This window comes from Dermacentor variabilis, chromosome 6 (assembly GCF_050947875.1).
Source record: "Dermacentor variabilis isolate Ectoservices chromosome 6, ASM5094787v1, whole genome shotgun sequence".
Lineage (NCBI taxonomy): Eukaryota > Metazoa > Arthropoda > Arachnida > Ixodida > Ixodidae > Dermacentor > Dermacentor variabilis.
The window spans coordinates 18,831,934-18,852,089 of record NC_134573.1 but is presented as its reverse complement, the minus strand read 5'-3'; the positions used below and the strand labels follow the sequence as shown (position 1 = coordinate 18,852,089).

General features: G+C 42.6%; 1 long non-coding RNA gene across 1 annotated transcript in view; it reads left to right on the top strand.

Annotated features, from left to right (window-relative positions):
- The window catches only part of LOC142584095 (uncharacterized), a 45,366-nt gene extending 25,580 nt beyond the window's left edge, over window positions 1–19,786 (top strand). The window contains exon 3 of the long non-coding RNA XR_012828695.1: window positions 19,677–19,786. This is a non-coding gene — a long non-coding RNA (uncharacterized LOC142584095). The remainder of the gene's footprint in view (window positions 1–19,676) is intronic.
- The last annotated feature ends 370 nt before the right edge of the window (window positions 19,787–20,156 follow it).

The window sequence follows — 20,156 nt, the reverse complement described above, 5'->3', positions numbered from 1 at the left end:
ACTTACCTTTGCTTCGTGTGTTGTCGACCAATTCGAATTCGCCCTGCCATCTGTTAGCCGTCTGGTTAGCTCAAATGGTTGAGCGGCTGCCACGGAAAGGCGGTGGTCCGGGGTTCAAGTCCTGGACCAGGACGAATTTTTCTTCAACTCTGAGGCTTTTCTTTCGAGGAACCCGTATGGGTTTCCTTTGTAGCAAATGCTACGAACGGGTGGATGTCTGATTTCCCTTTATCAATAGTGATATTTTATGTGCAATAGCTGTATGGTTTACCCGGACCCACACCAAGCACAAGCGTCGCTGCGATAGAGCGCGCGCCTCTTGGCAAAAAAACGCAGACCCCAACACCGCTTCTCTGTCATCTGTGTTGCAGACGAAGCCAGCTTTGTCGTCAGCATTCCCGACCAGAGAGCTTGTGTGCACGTCGGAGGAAATCCGTTGCTGACACAAAATTTCAAAAAATAATTTTTTGCATTTAAAAATACCTTCTTTTTTAACTTCACACATGCATAGCACACATGCAGAACTATCTACTAATGTATCACATATTTTTAGACCAACCACCAAAGGTGCTTTTTTTTGAACTTGAACACGAAACTTGTTACAAAAGATCAGAACTTTGCAGTTTCTTTACAGGACTGAACCTACAAAGCTTTAAATATTTTTCCGCTAGAGTGTGTCAGCCAGGCTACCATTCTATATTTCATTTCTACTCGCCGTAGTTGCTCTGTGGTTATGGTGTTGGGCTGCTCAGCACGAGGTCGCGGGATCGAATCCCGGCCACGGCGGCCGCATTTCGATGGCGACGAAATGCGGAAACACCCGTGTACTTAGATTTAGGTGCACGTTAAATAACCCCAGGTGGTCGAGATTTCCGGAGTCCCCCACTACGGCGTGCCTCATAATCAGAAAGTGGTTTTGGCACGTAAAACCCCATAATTTTTTACATATTTCATTTCTGCCTCCTGAGCTTCTCTGTGTTACGAGAAAAAATTAACATATTACAATTTTACTCACTTTTGCTGGTGCGAAAAGTACTCAAAGTATTTGAATATCTGAAAAATTGGCTATATTGGCAGTCACACCACTTCACCGTCTTTCCATGCACACCATTTGAAGGTTCTTGAAAAAAAATATTGATTGATGTCTTCTAGCTCAGCTGGACAGGAGAAATAAGCTGTCACCAAAATGCTACAAAATCTTTGGCAAAAATAAATAAAAGTGGGGACGGAGTTTTGAACTCCAGTAAGCATGTGGACTTTTTTCTCATCTATGTGTGTGTTGTTGAAGAAACACTGGTCATTTCGGCAAGGAATCACCCACTTGCAAGTACATCTGTCTATTGTCAGATTGGACTGGAAAAACTTTAATAAACGTCCTGCAGGACGCACATCAGTGCGCAGTGGGTGTCTCCCACGCAGGGACCGACAGGGAGTACCTGGCGGCCGCTGTGTGAGCCGGCTGGACGGCCCACTGCTGGTCTTGTAGGAGCGGGAGTGGTCCTGTTCAATAAAAACTGCGTTTTGTATAGGTTCGCAAAAATTGTTTATTTTGCTACGTAAAATGCATTAGTAAGAATTAACAGATATAAGCTTAAAGTACAACAAAACTTCTCCAGTATTATAAATGATGTGCCTTTCATGTATGTTTGAAGAGATATATTTTTTGTGAATTCTTTTTATTGTTTTTTGTGGCACTGAACAAGATTGAAATGGAACTCACATGAGGAATAATTTTTTTAAATCTTCCAGTGGGTCACTAATTGCTGTTTTTCTACATAAAACTCTCAAGTAGTCAAAACGAACAAGTCGCTTGATAAGGACTTACCTGCTCAGGAACGTTATTGTGGCAGAAAACACAATGGAACCGTGCAACGAACAATGCAGCAGAATACACTGCTCCCATGGCATCACTCATTGCAATGACCATGTTGTTTCAAAGGTAGCTAATGTTTACTGAAATTTGCATGCACAATTCAACGAATAAATAAAGGGTATACAGTGATCCTTCTTCAGTAATACAGAATTTTTTAATATTGCCTGTGGCAGATAACATTATTCTTACCTTTGAGCTGGATTATGCAGAGATGGACATTACTTGCACAAGAAATGGAAACACATCTTAAACAGATTCTCCCAAATTTACTAATTCCCTTGTTACTGACGGCACATATTGACATTTACAAATTGTAGGCACTGAGGTTCAAAGACGTATTCACTTGAAATTGATTTCCCGGATGACAACAGTTTCTACATTTTCCCTGAAATATGGGGCGAAATACACGAGCATTCTAGTTACTTTTGTGTTTCAATGCTAAAATGCGTTTTAAAAAAAAGTGGGCGGAGCAACAGTGCATTGTTACGGCCAGTTTGATGGCATGTATCTCGTCACTGGTGTAAATTCCCTCCGAGGGCTTATACCTTGTAAAATCACCGGCTACAATTCGTAAATTATTCAGGAAATAAAGTGATGTTTTGTTATTTATTAGATATGTCTTTTGATTTCTCATGCAAGTAATGTCTTGCTCTGTAATAAAGCTCGATCTAGAATTATGTTAGCTGCAACAGCCAATCTTTCGAAATTCCAAAAAAACTTAGATGACTAATATCAGTGTGCTGTGTGTTCAAGCGAATCGTGCCATGGCTATGAGTACCACTGGCTACCTAACAAAGAAAGAAAGTACGTTTCTTGAGTGTTCTTACTTACTGTCGTATCAGTCTGCTTGTAAATTTATTTATTTAGGTATATATATTAGGTTTTTTTGTTTTAGGAAATTGTTTTACTTGAGGGCCACACAGACTCCAACTGTCAGTATTCAGTTTTGTTATGGCGTCAATCTCCAGGCAGTTTGTGCTTTGCAATACTTTTTAACAAGCTTCTGACGTTCTCAAGCTACAAATGGTTGTACATTTAGTAATATGTTTGGTTGCAGATAAACGCTTCACCTCGAGAAATGGTTCTTATCTTCTTCAGTTATGCACTGTGGATTTCGTAGAGAACCATTGACCTTGCTGTGTTAATTGAAAAACAGGCATAACAGTTCTGCTATCAGCTTTACAATATGATTCATTAGAAGATATCTATGAGCATGATTTTGAGCCCAGATTGACCCAGGCCTGCAGTGCAGAAGCACTTGTATCTAAATTTGCCCCGGTCATCAAAGACCATATAAACGTGACATCAAAGCTAATGCTATGTGACACAACATAGCTCAGCAGTATATTAAGAATAGTGCATTTTTCAATACTGCTAAATACACATTGGGGGATAAAGGCATTTCACATAATTCGATTGTTGACATTCGACACTGCTCCAACCGTATTTCAACTGGCTTTCAATATGGATATGCAACACATTCCAACAATATTTCATTTGGCTTTCAAGGTTAAGGTTAAACATGTTTGCAACAATGTTTCAATGGGCTTTCAAGATTGACAGAACACATTTTCACAATACTTCAATGCTATTTCAATATTGTCGTTCAACAATGCTTCAACGGGCTTTCACTAAGCAAATACAACATGGTTTCGACAATACAGTTATGATGTTTCAAATTGAAATGTCTCAATGCTATATTAACAAGATGCATTGGGCCAATTATCAACACTTGTCAACTACTTCATCAAATGATGTTTCAATAATTCCGCAATGTACGTTCAATATCGTTTGTTGTCGTTGGTCAATGACATTTCCATAACCTTTCAACATTTTTTGCATTGTAGTAGACAACACTGGTCACTGATCCTGCAGTACTTAGAAGTAGTACTTCCAGTCGGTGTTTTCTGTTCCCTCACTATCCAAAATTGAATCCATACTCTCTCCGTTGCTTTGCTCTGAAGGAATCCCAGACGTTTGAGTCTCATATGAGAGAATCGTAGTTTTATTTCTGAGCACTAAAGTATAAAAATGGGCAGGCTCCAATGAAATACCGAACTCGTTTCTGTGCAGGTATTCGTAGTGGGTTGCGCGTTACTTAAAAGTTATATGTGACATTTATTTCGCACAACGCAGTCCTTGATAATGGCTTATGCCAAAAGTTATACCTGTGCACAAGTCTGGAGGTAGGCAATCTTAAAAATTATCGTCCAGTATCGCTCACCTGTGTTTGCTGCAAGTTCCTAGAAGACGTTATAGCCAAGCCAATTTACGCGTACATCGAAAATGCGAACTCATTTTTTCCGACTAACGAGAATTCCGACAGCGCATTTCCACAACACTGCTTCTTTAAAAAATCGTGAATTTACCCGCACATTAACCAAAAAGAAGCAGATCGATGTCATCTGTCTTGATCTGTCAAGAGCATTCCACAGTGTGACATCAGAATTGATTGTGAAACTGACTGATATGAGAAAAACGTAAACATAATAAGATGTAAACCGCACGACTCCGAGGCAGAACCCAATACGTAGAAGTGAAACACATTAAATCAAAGCCGTTGAACGTGAAGTCAGTTGTCCCACAGGGGTCTGTGTTAGGTCCTGTATTATGTTCCTGTAATGTTAACTACCCCTCCTCTGCGATTGACGAAGAAATCACGTTGCGACATTTCGCTGTTGATTGTCTATTGTACAAATAAATTAATAGCACGGAAGATCAGCAATTACTCAGTCACGCTCTTAGGACTATAGAAAAATGTAGCGATAAAAGAAAAATGAAAATAAATAATAAAAAGGCTGTATTGCGCGTAACGAACTCAAGAAATCATATCTTCGATTTTAATTACACAGTGAATTCTTTGGGGCTATCTACGGTTCATGTGCTGAAATAGTTTGGCGAATCCACGAATGTAAGCTAGTCAAACCATGTCACTAAAATATGCGAAACTGCGGAAAAGAAGGTTTGGTTCTTGCAACGAAACTTGCAGTTGGCCTCACAGTCAGTAAAGCTAACAGCTTATTTAACGTACGTTCGGGCCACGCTAGTGTATGCCAGCATAATATGGAATCCTTATTAGTCAGACCTAATTTAGAGACGGAAAAGAGTTCTACGTTGAGCAGCAAGCCTTATTCTAGCTCAATATTCCCACATAGATTCTCTCTCGAAAATGCTCAGTTACTGAACTTGCCTGCGCTTGCTGGACGCAGGCTCATTGCCAGGTTAAAGTTATTTTTTCTTCTCCCTAAAAACACATTTAACATCAATAGTAAATAGCATTTGATAGCACGACAGGGTAGAACGTTACAGAGAAGCAAAGACGGTACTTTTCAAATACCTCAGATGCATATTAGTGCTTACGCATTGTTTCTTCCCTAGAATCGTTAAAGAATGTAATAAATTACTGGTGTTAACGTGAGAAAGCACCAGTGCAGAACAATCTGAAAATAAATTAAAACTACTTTGAAAGATGCATGGCATGTATACGTGCTTACCGCCTTTTTTGTGTGTGTATGAGCCCGTTAACATTGCATAATGTCTTGTATTATTGACCGGTGTATTTAAAGAATATTTCGCTTACGCACGCTGTTTTATTCGAATATGTTCGCTTTTTCATGTACTGCCTTTCCATGTACTGTACTAATTGCACAATGCTCGTATTGACCTTTCTTGTGTTTTATGTAATATTGAAATATTCACGTAAGATAGCAGCCTGCAGCTAAACCTTCTGCAGACATGCCAACCTTAAAATTAAAAATAACAGCAATGTTCAAGGAAGAAAGTGTTAAATTCCTTCAAAAATACTAAAGTTGATTATTTATATGTTTACTGTTAATTAAATAATAACGAACTTTGTTCTCTACGGGTGCTCTAAACAGTCACCACGCTTTTACAGTCATCACAACAATGATCTGTGCCACAGATAAGGTGAAATGCTCAGGAAGTTTATGCAGGAGCATACTCCACATTGACATACCGCTTCACATTATATATATAATGTGATGGAGGATGTCCACTCCAGAGTAGCAGAAACTGGTGTACCCTAACGATTGCTGTTGCCGACGCCTGTGCACTAGCAGGTACATATTATATGGCAACTGCAATTATATTTCGTCAAGCTGTAGTTAAGACAAACTGTCGCAAGTCGGCCAATATACAGCTGTAATACATTAAGAGTAAGTTAAAACATTCTAATGAACATATACGACGGAATTGCAATGCAATATCAGGCATATAAGTTCAGTGCTATGTGCCGTTCCATAAGATGAAAGACATTTGAGGAATCTGCAACCTCACCTAGCTTGTGACGAGAGACGAGACGGCTTGACGAGGTCGTGTCGTGACGAGAAGTGATGAGCATGTTCTGTGTAAACTAGTCTACATTTTTGTGTAAAGCTTCGGAGTGCGCATTGAGTATTCGTTGCGAAAGTTTTTACTTTAAACGGAGCACAGTACTAACCTTTATGCACTTTTGAAAAACGCATTTCTTGTCTAAAGGCAACGATACTTATGGCCATAGCATCTGCAGTATGATCTTCATTCCCAAACAGCCAAAGCGAACAGCACCACCCTATGCCTTCTGTCTCACATTTTCTTACGAAAATTTCAAGCGTGGGATGCAGCGGTTGGCAGAGAAACTGACCAGTAGAGCAATATAAGGCATACAATACTCTGAACTCACTAGTTTCATTGCTGTTTGACCATTGGTTTGCCGTAAGAAAATGCGGAGTAAATGCAACATGCATAATGGACGTCGAGACCCCTTTGGAGATGTTTATTACGAATTACCAAAGAATCCAGATTAAGATAAAAAGAATAATTTAATTCTACTTCAAGAATGGCATCACCCTAACAATTCTTGAGTTTGGTGCTATACGTATATTATTTACTTTAGTTGAAATGTGTTTGCATCGTCAGCAATATCGCTTCGCCTGTTTTCGATTGACTGCCCGCTTTAGGCAAATTCATCTTCTCTAATAACCTTGCAGATGGTGCCGAGAACTTACTCAGCTGGGAAATTTTTTTTAATATTCGCAAGATCTGAGGCTTTTTAACGCATATGAAAGAAAGTGTGGGCTGCATGCCACCCTCTGATCTCATCAGCAAGTTTGCGGAAATCATCTACAAGGTTTCTCGTAATCAATGTAAATTTGGTTGTACTGTAGAAACGGGGAACTTAAACGGGTGGGTTACGCAGCATAATAATGATGTCAGCAAGAAGCAGGCATCAACAAGCAATGTTGCTAGACACGCACAGACCATCAAGTAGAAGAATTAATATGACGATATAAGATTCAGGCAGTAGAATGATATATGGGTCGTGTAATATATATCAAAACTTTTTTCATTATTCAGTCTGCTACCCCTGCCTTCGCCAAAAATGTTCATAATCATTATGCTATCTAAGACAAATCATTCCGACCAATATTCTAGCCTTCATAAGCTGTTTTTTTTTTCACTGCCAATTCTTTGTGCTAAAGAGGAGTACGTGTGAATGCCATATCATCTACTTATTTCCCGTTTTATTTCGATGGCAATTACATGGACACTCTAGGCGCATTTCTGCCGTCGGCGTCGGCGTCAGGTTCTGTATGAAGCCCAAGGGCGATAAAACCATCGCTGCGCGTCGTATGCTCAATGCGCGAGTAACAATGCGCGAATAACAACATGCAAGTCTACTGTTACTCATAAGGACAACGCTCTGCAACGTTATACGTTTGGATGAAAGCATTTTCATTTACCGCACTTCGGCACGCAGATATAGTGAACTCAAGCAGACTTCAGAATGTCTTGACAGTTAAGAGCAAATTAGGAAGTGCTTCCCGGTCAGTACACGGTTTTTTCTAGGATAACTAGAGGGATCTCCGAGTCATAAGACCAAGTTTAGAATCAATAGGCTACCATCAAGTGGATAACCTCTCTCCTTGCTTTGTTTTGTCAAGTGGTTTCTCTGAGGTCTCTCGTTAGCGTACCAGATGTGGGTCAAGTATCCCGATGCACTCATAACCGCAAGACATTATAGAATCCTATACACTTGTTCAGATTACACACCTTTTTAGAATAAGCATTGGTATCAAAAATTATGCCTAAGAAATGCCAATAAAGCCAAGACATGTTCATATATTCACAAGATGAGGGATGATTTCTGAAGACTACGCTCCTGTTTCTGCTTCCATTTCATGGACGTTCGTCATATGTGATCTGGTAGGTACTGTTCTTGTTCTTTAGGGGGAAGGGAGTGGGGCGTTATGCGCATTTCAATAAATGTGCTTCAGTGAATTTCAGTGAATGTGTTTTCAAAAGCTTCTGCGCAGTACTTGTATGTACTGCGGTGAAATTTTATAGAAAGCAAAAAGAAAAACAATACCGACAGGTGGAGGTCTCAGGTGTGCATCTGAGATAATAAAGAGTACAACCGTGGCCCAGTGGGGCTTCCAGTTTTTATAACATGTTGCTTACACTTAGTATGCGCGCAAATTCATTCTTCGCTTCACTGCAACACACTATGCTTCAGCACGGAGGCATCAGGTGAGCACCTGAGATAATAAAGGCTAGAAGCGTGGCCAAGTGAGGTTTACCGTTTTTATAATAACGTGTTGCATACACTCCGTAGGCACGAAAATTCTCACTCGCGTCACTGCAATGCAATAAATGCTTCGCCACATTACACAAATGTCGTGTGTTGAACCAATCAAATTACCGTTTTCTTTTTTTCCTAACTGAACAATCGTAGCAAGCTCGGTTTTTCAGTCGAGTTTCCCGCTTGGTCTACGCTATATTCCAATAAGTTTGAAAGCTTGAAAGTTTATTTAACATAATAAGAGACGAGACAATTACGGGTTGGTCACGCGCTTTTCCTTCGCGCGTAGCCGGTATAAGAAAATCATATCCCACTAAGCATGGGAGGCCAGAGCTAAGCCTAAGTTCTAAGCTAAGTGCTTGGGGTTTCAAGGTTCTGGAGGTATGGCTATGATCGAAGCTTATGAAGGCTTATGGACGCTCATCTACAAATATATACGCGCTTCTCATTCCGCGTGGCATGCACACAGTCACTCTGTGTGGCGCCCAAATATTTTGGACAAGTGCGCGATCGGCATATACACAAATCAAATTCAGTATTTCTGTTACATATTTCATGTACTTTTCATTTTTTTGTATATGTATCCACTTTGTGTACCATGCTTGCCCTGTGTGCTTGAGTGTTTTGTGCACTGGGAATGGGTCGGGGAAGGGGACTGACACTTAGTCAGGCATTCGTGCCTTTTTGTCAGCCTCTTTGACAGAGATTCTTTGTATTTTATTTCTGTCAAAATAAACATTCATTCATTCATTCATTCATTCATTCACTTCGGATTGGCATCGTTCTCGGAGAGCCTGGCAAGCATCGTTCCGTCTGTCACAATGCATAATTTTCTACTAAAACAGCACGAAACAAGCTGTTTTAGCTTTATTATTGCACAAAAACATGTTTTCCTTAAGTATGACAACTTGTTGTCGCATGTGCAATTATACGAAACGTAAAAAATTTTAGCGGGCCGCTAAAGTTCGAGGACAGACTACAAAATTCGCGCTCGCTTTGGAACAGTGCGTCGTCTGCTCTCGCTTTTCTTCCCTTCGTCATGCATTGTAGGTCAGTAAAGATGCAATTTGCGAGAATGGAAATATTTTATGAAGATTTTACTTTCAGAACGCGTTATTTGTGCAGCCATATCCACGTTTCAGGCGAAGCTTCTTACAACACCAGCCAACACAAGCCTCGCAGACACATATACCGTCATTCTCATGACGGCACAGCGCCCCTTAAGAAACTGCCATGCACGGTGGCGCCAGATTTCCCTCTAAGTGTTATAGTGAGAAACTCTATGTACTAGCGTTCTCGGAAATATGCACTTTGAACTGTAACAAAAGCTTACGTGTCATCGTTATTGTTGTGGCCTCAACACATGGTTACGATGATTATGACGAAGCCTCAATTAATGGCACAAAACCCACTACGGCGGATAGGACACATATTGGGTGGTAATATGACGGAAAAATAAAATATATTAGTTAATAAATAAATAACACAAAAAAGAAACTAAATAAACCTAAAATCAGAAATAAACTATTAATAAATGAGATAAAATTGTGTTTAATACAATAGTCAGTGTTGCCTTAATAGTAGTAGCAACAGGAAGTTATACTGAAATACATAAAGTAAAAGATATACTTCAACATCAGCATGTTAAATTTTGAATGTTAATATTAATAATACATTAACTGTGAATTTATGCCTTACCTTTGGAATTTTCTCAAATGAACTAGAAGCAAATCAAATACGGAAACTACGCAATAATAATAAGGCAGTCTTTTTGTGTCACATATGAAATTAGAATGGCTAGGCAAACTTTCCTGTGGCTGTATCATAATGCCATTGCTCCAAGAGAGAGTATAACAGCACTGCTTAAAGGCAGTCCTAGATTTCGAAGCGGAATTACTAGACATCGTTTTCAAGGAGTGGACAACCGCCGACAAGATAATAAGAAATGATCGATGGAATCTGACTCATTGAAGAGGAAGCATAAAGGGGATACCGCCAGACCACATCTGTGCAAGTAAAAATTAAGTGTTGCAATACGGCAACGCAGATTTGTAAATGATACTTCGAGGTGCCGGGTAGGACACAATTGTCGGTTCCAAAAATAATTTAGATGCATGAAATCTGTAGATTTTGCTAACGACAAGGTTTTATTACTTCTTTTTTTTTTGTCCTCGATCAAAGAACTGCATATATCTGGGTGCAGTGATCTGCGCAGTTGCCGGCAGCACAGATATCACCGGAACGATTAAAGAAGCTCGTGCTAAGGAATCAGCTATGTCATGGCTCCATGATCATGCCTCCGTCGCCTTCCTCCTCCTTTTCGGTGTGGCGCCTGTCCACGTTCCGCACGAATGCTTTTTCCGCGAAAACGCAGCGATGCGGCTGCCGGCATCGAGGCATGGCGTTGTCAAAGGCCTGCACACAACCCTTGGGCAACGTTGCACAGGCGTTTCTTGAAGCATTTCAAGTTGCTTCACGAGCCTCCGATACACCACAATGAAAGCTATGCGTGCTCCTATCACCAAATGGGCGTCAATCAACACTGCCGCATCACGTTCACCGCGGCGCCAGCCCAGCGTCGGAGCGTAAACAAACTTAAATCTCGGAGGCAACGTCGGAGGCTGCGGCCCTGGGCGCCGCCATGCTAGCGGAAGTGGACTGTGGCGAGAGCCAATACGCGCGCAGCTCTGACACCCCCCTCCGCCCCCTCCCCCCGGCGCTCAGGGGAAATGTTTTCCTTACACGCGGCCCGGGTGTGTGCGCGCGCCTGCCCGGGCCCCTGTATCCTGAAGGCCGTTTGCGACGGGTACAGAGTCCGTCGCGCGTTGGGTTTACGCGGCGTAGTTCGTGTTGATGCGAGCAGCAGCTTGGTAAATTTGCTCGCTGCTGTTGCCGAGCTTTCTCACTGCGGCATTTTGACGGCGAGTTTCCGTGGTCGTTGAGTGAGATGTATACATGTTTGCTTGTGCGCGTGTGACATCGTGGTCAAGGGTGGGACTTCCTAAAGTCAATTTGGAGCTATTTTTGGACAAAGTAAAATTGTAAAATCGTGGTATGTAGCACTTTGGAGCAACCAAATAGCATTCTGGAGTAGCATCCCAAGTTACGCAGAGCATTATGCAAACGTCCCTTGATTGTAATAAATGTCATGTAATGTTGAACTGCCAACTTGAACATTGAATGTGCATCGCCAGCTGTATGTTCAGGTAACGGTATGAATAAATATCACAACATCCTGACACCACGTTGTATCAACATTGCACTTAAACATCAAGTTAACATACTAATGATAGCAATATCGCAATGTTGTAGAACTGAACGGGCCCAGAACGTTACCAGATGTCGCCAATGTTGACATTATTGCGATGCAATGGTGCCGTAGCATTTCGAATGTGCACGTTTATGCTACCACGAGATATTGATACACGCATATTGCGTGTTTCTTGTGGCCCATGCATGCGGGCGCCCCGACGAAGATGACAAATGCTCTCTGGCTCTCGAGCTGTCGGCTGAACTGACTAGCACCGCATTATCTTCGTCGTGTAGAAATCCTCCATTGACGCTCCCAACGAACCAGAACTTTCTTGATGTTCACGTCGACGGTGTCCTTTTGACGGCGTTAATATATACTGGAGCCCAGGTGCCCATAATAAGTTGTCACCTCCATCTACTGAGGAAGATTCTCCCGCCTCCTACTACTCGAGTTGTACGCGTGGCCTATGGTAACACAGCTGACGTCACTGCAATGTGTATTTCCCGTATGAGTATCGCCGACCGCCACGTTCCTGTTCTTTTTACAGTGCTGACCAATTATCCCCATGACCTAAACCTCGGACTCGACTTTCTTATGGCGCAGTCTGCTTTGATCGAGTGTGCTGCCGGTACCCTTTGCCTCGAAATTTCGTGCCGAACTGCCGAACAACTTTAGTACGACCGCCTTCGTCCGCCTGCCGCCTAAATCCTTGACTTTTGTCGATTTGCTATCATCTTTTCCTGTGCCCGATGGTGATTACGTCGCCACACCTGTTCCTGGTGTCCTTTTAAAGGGCAATATCAATGTGCCCCACTCCGTCCTCACCATCACCGATAACCGGATATGCCTCCCCGTCGTCAATTTTGACCTGACAAAGGAAGTTCTACCCCAAAGCATATCGGTTGCAACACAGCGTGCTATAGGAGATAACCACGTCAGGACGTTTTCAGTTGACGTCTGCTCAGGTTCTTCACCATGTCCACAGGATGCTATTTGCCCCGACGCAACATTTCATCCCATGATTCGTCCCATGAGACCTATTGCCTGAAGGAGCAGCAGCTCTGTGCCACCTTTTGGGTTCCTACCACGACATCTTCTACCTGAACAATCGCCAATTGGGCCATACTTCAACTGTTAAGCACCACATAAATACTGGTGATGCCAGTCCTATTCATCGCCGGCCATATCGAGTTTCTGCTTCAGAGCCTAAGGTTATTCAAGATGAAGTGAACAAGATGCTTGCCAAAGGTATTGTTTAACCTTCGTCGAGCCCTTTGGCGTCGCCCGTGGTACTTGTTAAAAAGAAAGATGGCACATGGCGTTTCTGCATAGGTTATTCTCATACAAACCGCATTACCAAGAAAGACGTCTACCCCTTGCCTTGCATTGACGACGTCCTCGATTGTCTCCATGGTGCCAAATACTTTTCATCAAGAGACCTTCGGTCTGGTTATTGCCAAATTTCTGGGGATGAAAAGGACCAAGAGAAGACCGCGTTCGTCACCTCTGATGGCCTACATCAATTCAAAGTTATGCCATTCGGTCTATGCAACGCCCCAGCAACGTTCGAACGTATGATGGATCTTTACTTCATGGGTTCAAATGGTCAACATACCACTGCTACCTAGTCGACCATTCTCGTATTTTCACCTACATTTGAGACACACCTTGAGCGCTTATCAGCTGTTCGTACATCTTCCGCGAAGCTGGGCTGCAACTAAACTTCATCGAAGTGTCACTTCGGTCGTCGGCAGATTACAGTGCTGGGCCACCTCGTCGACGCTTCTGGTATTCAACCAGACCCGGAGAAAATTCGTGCTGTCACATCTTTTCCTGTACCTCAGTCTGTCAAGGAGGTCCAAAGTTTTCTAGGACTCTGGTGATACTTCTGACTCTTCATTAAAGGCTTCGCAGCGATTTACCTACCTCTTACTGAACTTCAGAAGAAGGACGTGCCGTTTATATGGGGCCCCGCTCAAACTGCCGCGTTTACCCACCTCACCAACATTCTCACCACGCCACCTATACTGGCCCACTTTGACCCGTCCTCTCCTACAGAGGTGCGTACCAATGCCAGTGGTCACGGTATCGGAGCCTTCTTAGCCCAGCGCCAACAAGGTCAAGATCGTGTTATTGCCTACGCTAGCCGCCTCCTCACAGCAGCGGAGCGCAACTATTCGATCACAGATCGTGAATGCCTGGCTCTCGTCTGGGTGGTTTCCAAATTACTCCCGTACTTGTATGGCACGCACTTCTCTGTAATCACGGACCAACACGCGCTCTGCTGGCTTTCCTCACTCAAGCATCCTACCGGCCGGCTTGGTCGCTGGCTCTGTGGCCGCAAGAATATTCCTGTGCAGTAGTGTACAAGTCGGGCAGATTACATCAAGACGCAGAGTGTTTATCACGCTATCCAGTGGACGAAGCACCCGCCGACCCTGACCCCGATGCCGACGCTTGCGTTTTCTCCGTTTATCAGATGCTACACGTTGCCGACGAGCAACGCCGTGATGCCGCCTTGCGCGCCATCATTGATGGCTTGCAATCTTCGTCTTGTGATTCGTCCCTTCACCTGTTTGTTCTCCGGGATGGTGTATTATATCGCCACAATATACGCCCAGACGGTCCTGCTCTACTCCTCGTCATTCCTAAGCACTTCTGGTCAGCTGTTCTCCAAGAACTTCATTATTTACCAACGGCAGGTCACCTTGGCCTCTCCCGCACCTTTGACCGGATTTTCCAGCGCCTCTTTTGGCTAGGCCTTGCCCGCTCCGTCCGGAAATGCGTTGCGGCGTGTGAGAAATGCCAGTGCCGAAAAACACCATTGACGCTGCCTGCCGGGTGCCTTCAACCGCTCGACATTCCTTCGGAGCCGTTCTTTGGCGTTGGCTTGGACCTATTTGGCCCTTTCCCTCTATCCACATCTTGCAACAAGTGGGTCGCTGTGGCGACAAATTACGCCACACGCTACGCCATCACCAGAGCACTTCCAACAAGCTGCGCCACAAATGTCGCCGATTTTCTTTTATGCCACGTGATTCTGCAGCATGGAGCTCCACACCAATTGCTCACTGACCATGGTCGTCCATTTCTTCCTAAAGTGATCGGCGACATCCTGTAGTCCTGCACAACCAAGCACAAGCTCACTACGTCTTACCATCCACAGACTAATGGTCTCATGGACCGTCTGAATCGTACCCTAACAGACATGCTTGCAAAGTATCTCTCGTCCGAGCATACTGATTGGGACCTTGCCCTACCCAAGGTCACTTTTGTGTATAATTCTTGGCGTCACGACACTGCCGGTTATTCCCCGTTCTTTCTGTTGTTCGGCCGAGAACCCACATTGCCACTGGATGCATCTCTTCCATCCGCCGCAGCAGAGACCAGCGAGTATGCACTTGACGCCATTACCAGGGCAGCCCAAGCACGCGAAATTGCCCGCGCTCGCCTCCTGACCTTGCAAGAGAAGCAATGGCGTTTGTACAATCGCCAACACAGAGACGTCCACTTTTGGCCTGGACTTCTGGTACTCCTGTGGTCCCCGACTCGTCACGTTGGCCTGTCAGAAAAACTGTCCCGGTACACAGGCCCGTAACGAGTGTTGCGTGCCGTAACCCCAGTTACGTACGAAATTGCCCCAGTCAGTACCAGTGCCTCACCTGCCCCGAAGTCCACTGACGTTGTGCATGTCGCACGCCTCAAACCATATTACTCTCCTATTATCATCTATATTTATACGCGCCGGGACGGTGCTTCCTCCGCTGGGGATAATGATACATGCATATTGCGTGTTTCTTGTGGCCGATGCACGAGGGCGCCCAGACGAAGACGACGAACGCTCTCTGGCTCTCGAGCTGTCGGCTGAACTGGCTAGCGCTGAATTGTTCTTTCTAAATACACTTTGCAAATAGTATCCAGTTCTTATTCCTTCGTTCGCATAACAATATTTTCATTTTAAATTTAAAATTACTCTTTATCATGATATCACGCAGTAGTGACGGTGAAGAAACCAGCAAAACTGTGAATGATGAAACTTGCACCTTATCGCGCGAAACTGTGCACTCAAGAACAGGCTACACCCAAAGAAGAACGATAGCGGCGAACACATTCGGCCGTCATCGAAAATCTGATGAGCGGGTAAAGTGTGTCGGCTTTTATACATCAATCATCGAAGGTTCCAGAGTAATCGCTGGGACCCGTGTGTCTTCCAGAAGGTACCACGCAATTCGCGTCCAGTATACATGCAATCAAATTACAAAAGATTCGGTGACGACAATGGATAGAACCGTCGATAACATTCGCGAAACTTCCGACACATGTAGGGGCGTCCTGCGCGGAGCGATAACGTTTTTTAGACGTGGTCCCGCCATAAAGATAAAGAAACACACGCTTGAATGCAAAAAAAAATCAAATTATGAGGTTTTACGCGCCGTAAACACGATCTGATTATGAGGCATGCCGTAGTGGGGCACTCCGGATATTAGGACCATCTGGTGTTCTTTAATGTGCTCCTAAGCCTAAGTACACGGGTGTTTTCGCATTTCGCGCGTGTCAATAAATTAGCTATTTAGCTGTATCGCGGTCATGCAGCAATTATTATTTTCTCAGGAACACGATGTTCAATGGTGTTTATTCTGCTTCTCAGCACATAAATACACCTACAAGTTATATTATTTAAATGGCGGAAGCATTCAAGCGGCAGGAATGCTCATTGCTGCAGCAGTTTGCCTATAGTAGACAAAGTGCCGCCATAAATGTATTCTCTCTTTCCAAGCACAGGACCTCGTGACGGTTTGTATGCCATCAAAACTGGAAAAATTAAGAAGTTGCTCTCACGAAGAGGCACCAGCTACATAGAAATGGCGCAAGGACCCAAACTGCACAGTGAATACACACAAACCATGTCTCCTTGTCAATGTGAAAAACAGTGCCCGTTTGTACAGTTCATGCATAGAAACGGCACTGTAGCAAACAAGGACTATATGAGCCACCAATATGAACGCTGTGTATGCTCCTCTACGTTTTTGTAGTGGAGCATACACAGTGGTTAACGGTACTCTAAGGGTAGCAAAAGCCCAATATGTCGAGAAATTATTTATTGAAGAAACGATAATGCGAACCGATATCACCTGGAAAAAACTAAACAGTTTACTTCGTGTAAACAATTAGCCAAACAATGCAGCAGCCTTAGAAATTAATAATCAGCCGACATCAGGCATGTCATTGGCTGACGCTTTTAACAATAATTTTCTTTCACTGGTGAATAGTTCCTACGTTAATTCCTTGTTGCACAGAATACGTAAAACCAAAAGTCATCGAAAGTGCATTCCTAAGCCTCACTAACACTCATAAAATCTACAGAACGCTTCTTCGAAATAGCAAAAGTTGCGATATCGATGATTTGCAGATTCGCCCAGCTAAGCATGTTCTAGACCTAATCTGTCCTGTCTTAGAGCACGTGTACAACCTTTCGTTGGCGAATGGCATATTTCTTCGGCGCACGCAAATAGCGAAGGTAACGGCACTTTTCGAATCTATCGACAGAAACGAGCTCTCAAATTATAGGCCAATATCGATCCTGCATATTTTTCTAAATGTCTCGAGAAATTGATTAATACAAGAGTAATCTCTTTTTGTAAAAAGCACAATGTAATTACAGATTACCAGTATGTGTTTAGAAAAGTCGTTCAACAGAAATAGCATTACTGAAGCACAAAGAGATAATTTTGCGAGGCTTTGCAGACAATTTAGGTTACTCTCGGCATCTTTATTGATTTTTCGGAGGCTTTTCACACCATTAATCACACTACTCTACTAACAAAACTTTAAATGTATGGTTTTAGGGGAACATTCCTGAACTTAATTAGAAGTTATTTGGAGTACAAGTATCAGACCGTTGTCGTAGGTAACAACCGTTAAAAAAATTTGCCTATATTCGCTTGAGTTCCTCACGGAAGCATACTAAGGCCACTAATATTTAACCTGTATATAAATTCCATGACTAATATCAATGCCGGCGCACAATTTGTTATCTATGCCGATGACACTAGTTTATTTTATTTCGCAATATTTTATTTCACAATACTGCCTGCTTCCATTTGGAAGCCCAGGCAGCAGTGGTACAAACATCACGTGATTTCAAACTTTTTCCTCAAGGGGAAAGAAAAAAGTGAAAAGACAGCCTAATAGACAAGGCAATCATATGCATATACAAATACCTTTATTTCAACATCAGGGATGTTAGGCGTGCACCCAAAAAGCCTATGACTGGCTTGACAGAGGGGGCGCACCCCCGTACACAAGAACCGGCAGCAACAGAACACGGACAGAAGAATAAAAAAAGACTACAGTGCATAGGTAAACATCACTTTCAATAAAAATTAGTGAACATCCTCTTGTAATAGCAAATAAATGAAGGCGGCAGAATTAACACGAAAAGCTCAGGAACACTAAAGAATGCCAAACGAAGAATAACAATAAGAAAAGAAAAAGGGAGAAAGGAGGCGCAGACTTGCAGTAAAAACAAAAAGCAAGAAGAAAACCGTATCGTTAGGTCCTCAGTGCTCATTGCGCCGATTAAGAAGAATTGGAATTATATGTCGGAGCATTTGACGACCGTAATTAGTGCGAAAGGACGGCACATACCAGACGTCGTTGTTACGTGTTGGGTAGTAATTAGCTTTGAGCTGTAAGTTAGCTGTGTCATCAAAGAATGCGTCATGATTTTTCCGTTTTCTTTCATATCGTTTACTTAGCAATAAATTATATAGGTCATTAATTGGTGTTACTTTTAATGATTCGAAAAGAGGTTGAGTGTGAGCACTAAACAGGGCATTCGCAATGATACGAATGACATTTTTCTGTATTTTCTGTAACCTATATGTATTTGACCATGTTGTTGTACCCCACACCAGATGACAATATGAAAGGTTTTATAAACTAAAAGCCTAACACTCAGAGGTAGTAGAGGGCGGACTCTGTATAACATGCCTGCGCATTTTGCAAGTTTTTTAACCAGGTTGTTGATGTGCATGTCCCATGAGAGATTACACTGCAGTGTCACACCTAGGCACTTCATTGACTCCGCTATTTCAATGCTTTAAAAACCAAGCGTTAGTGTAGGTAAATGTTCTAGTGGTTTGTTCTTAGGTATAAAAAGTACAGCTTTAGTTTTGGTAGCGTTAATTTTCAATAAAGATTCAGTACTCCATTCGACCAATTTGCGCAGAGTTTCATTAGCGTTTAATGCCAAGTCATCAAGTGTTTTAGCCCTAACATATATGCTGACATCATCTGCATACATTATACATTTAGCGCTGTTGTCAATGTTCACAGTTTCGTTAATATAGATATTAAAGAGTGTAGGTCCAAGAATACTGCCTTGCGGCACGCCAGAATGAATGGATCTAAAATGCGATGAGGAATTGTTAATTACAACCCGTTGCTGGCGGCGCTCTAAATATGTTATTAAAAGCTGAAGGAATGTGCCGCGAAATCCATAGTGCTCAAGTTTAAGGAATAATATTTTGTGATTTATGGAGTCGAATGCTTAGGAAAAATCCACGAAAACCCTGAGAGTTAGTTCTTTTTCTTCAAATGACTCTAATATGATTTCCTTCGTGGTTAATAATGCTGTTTCTGTTGATTTTTCCTGCGACAAAACCAAACTGGGAAGCTGATATGACTTTGTGTTTGTTAATAAAGCTTGTAATGCGCACTAGTAAAAGCTTTCCAAAACATTTCAAAAAAACTGGCAAGATCGATATAGGTCGGCAGTTTGAGAAATTATTTTCGTCTCCTGCTTTAAAAATTACGGTAATCTTGGCAACCTGTAGCTTTTTCGGGAAAGTTCCTGAGGAAAATGCCAAGTTTATTATGTATTCTAACATCGGTGCAAGTATGTGCGATGTGTACTTCGCTGGCAATATTTGGAGGTCGTCAATGTATTTACTTTTACTATTTTTCAGCGACTGTGGGACCGACAGGGGTTAAAAACGCGGTTTGGCTAACCTTTTGACTCATGCTGTTGAGGTATTGGTTGGGCTGCGTGCCGTCTGCAGTGGACACGAAGAAATTATTGAAAGCATCTGCTAGTTGAGAACCGGACAAGTGAGTGCCGTGTGTGACTATTTCTTCTACTACAGTCTTCTCTTTTAAGTTTAGCAAATTATTGAGCCTCCCCCAAACAATATCGGAGTGCTTTATTACTTCGTCGTTAAATTGGTTACTCATATAATTTCTTTTCGCTTGCCGATTAATACTGTTAGCTTTATTTCTCGCAGCCTTAAACTTCTTCAAATTGTCAATATCTTTGGTTTTTGGAAAGCGCTTACAAAGTATGTTTTTTAATTCGTACAGCCTTTAGGCATTCCTTAGTTGTCCACGGCTTACGCGCCTTCGAAGCTCGCACTCTTGTTTTGTATGGAAAAGACTCACAATACAGCTGT